The following is a 2,706-nucleotide window of genomic DNA, read 5'->3' on the forward strand; positions in this document are numbered from 1 at the left end:
GATATACATACGAGTTCCATCAGCAGGTGTGTCAGCAGCTGCAGGTCCCGTCGAAGGCAGAGTTTCAGTATTTGTTGGCTTGTATGTAAAACTTGTCTGCATGTGACTGAGGTGTTTCTCCATTTTATCAGTTTGCTAAATGTCAGTGCAGGCTGGTAATTATGATGCATTGTCTTGTGTGTAACTGAGAAACTACTACATTATAAAACATGTTAGTGAACGCTTTATGTCCAGATAAACTATGAACAAGCCAGAAGCATTTTTAACTGAGAAATCTGAAGCATTACATCATAAGTTTATTCTCTGTTCTTATTTCTGGATATTTGCTGTCTGGGACCTTCTGACTTGTTCCAGTCTGCTGAAGCTGTATAGAAACATGACAAATGGCTCATTCTTCTGACAAATGCACGTTCACCCACAAAGCTGAAGCGTTCATCGTGTTCATGTTACAGAGGGGGGGCGGCTGAGTCGTGGCAACATGAGGTGCAGTTGAGCCTTTCCACCAGCAGAGGGCAGCATCGTACTAAAGTTGATGTAGACTCACCTGTGTTCATTTAGATCTCATCAAATTGAATGTTTACTCAACAGAAGATGTGAAGTTCCTCAATAACTCCTTCAGATTGGGTCTGAGCAGCCCGTCAGGTTAATGTGCCTCCGGTGATCCACATAACAGAGGATTCAATAAGAAGGTTTAAGAGAGTAGAACATGGACCATAAGTGCTGAAGTGGGCTCTGTAAGCATCTCAGCAAAGTACACAACTAACTGTAGTGTATTCTTTAAAGGATAACCATTCTGGAAATGCAATCGAGCAGTAAAGTAATCACACCGGACAGAACTTGGTTATTAGATTTTTATAAACACGATTCATCCTGGACAGCTCAGCCTCCACCGTGAAGCAGTCGAGTCTCCTGGGAAGCAACGGACGGCTTTCTGTGCCGCCTCTACCTAAAATAGGACACAGTGTGAGGCTATGACCAACCAGTTCAGCTGCTCTTCTCCCCAGTACTCTAAAACACCGGCTCTCCTGCTGTTAACCATCGATGATCCGATGTGAAGGGGAGCTCGTCTGCTCGTGGCGCTTTGAAAGAACCTGTTGACAGGTGACTGACAGACAGGTTGCATCGCCTCAGATGGGACAACGAGGACCTGTCTGCTCCATCACCACCTCCATCAGTCACACGGGTTCCCCTCACATCTACCAGACGTTCTTGTCATGCTGGGATTCTGTAAACATCCACAGAGACACTGAACGGACTCTACAGACGACTGAAACCTCATTTTTCCCTCCTCACATGATTTCTGACTTTTATGGTCTTTCACAAGAAACCTGTGAAAAGTGGAACAGAGACGTGTTTCTGGGTCGCTCATCGTCATGTCGTAACCCATTAAATTGATCTGGGATCCCCCGAGGTGTCCAACAGGAGTGCTGCCTGCTGCTGGTTCCATTAATGGTGTCTGTGGTTCTGTTCAGCAGCGATTGCTCAGATTTAAGACGAAAAAGTCGAGTTTTCTCTGTCGATCTCTTGTGTTGTTGTTCTGAATGTCTTTAAAAATGGATTTTACCTCCCAGTAAAGTTTCCAGTTTTGCATTTTCAGATTTGAACTCCAAAGATGCTGAAATACGTGTTTAAATCTTTCAGTTTTGGGTGAATTAACTCTCTGAGCTGTTTGGCTTCTATTTTATGGATGATTTAAAGCATTGAAGAGTGGATGGCGTTCAGGTGGAACCACAGCAGTGATCAGAAACAGATCAGTGGAACCACGTCGTGTTCATATGAACACTGTCAGTCTGTGTTTGGGCTCCAGGTGGCTGCTCAGCAGTCCGTCCTTTAACCCGTCTGGGTCAGTTTCAGTGTACTGGACGGATCATTATGTTGTTTTTGATGATTTTACCATCAGCTGCTGTTGCACTTTGTCAAGTATGAACTAACAAATGTAATCATGGTCAGCATTATAACCGCCCTACAGCAGCACGTAAGCATCAGGACGAGCGTACGTGCAGCCCTGCAGAGCTGCTAACATGGCTGCAGATGATCAGTGATGTTTGTTTGTGAAGTCCTGATGAGATTACCTCCTCAGGTCTCTGAACATCTTTCCAGATGTAGCGGTCTATTAGGCCTAGAGAGGAAAATCGCTCTTCAGTCGACACAAATTGATGCAACGGATCGCAAATCAATACTGCTTCATTTTAGGGGTTGGCAGCCGCTCTGCATGTATGTCCACTAAAGTTGATAAAACAGGATCTTAATACAGCAGCTCGATCGACTCTTTGTGCAAACAGCACAGAACCAGAGCAGCTAATCTGTTCTGCTGCATCTCCTGTGTCCCAGAAAGTCTTGTGTTGTGGGAGTTGGTTCTGACTGCTTTTCAAGTTGATAATCTGGATAGCGAGGTCGCCTCCTCTCCTTCCCTTTTCCCTTTTAATCCTATTACAGCACAATACAACATGTGTGGCTGTGGTTGCTTTGAATACGCTGAAGCTTGACATCGAGCTTTGCTGTAGTTTAAAAACACAGAACCTCCCTGAACAAAGCCCTCTCCACACACCTGCCTGCACACGGCGGCGTCTTAAAGCGATTAGCTGCGTGTGGGCATTGTGTTGGAGTCGTTTTGAGTGACTTCAGCTGAGGCGAGGCGTTGGTTCCTTCCTGATTAGAGCATCTGGCCTGTAGAGGATGTCGTGCATTAACAGAAGCTGGCGACAC

The sequence above is a fragment of the Stegastes partitus genome, unplaced genomic scaffold, assembly GCF_000690725.1.
Source record: "Stegastes partitus isolate 25-593 unplaced genomic scaffold, Stegastes_partitus-1.0.2 Scaffold399, whole genome shotgun sequence".
In the NCBI taxonomy this organism is placed as follows: domain Eukaryota; kingdom Metazoa; phylum Chordata; class Actinopteri; family Pomacentridae; genus Stegastes; species Stegastes partitus.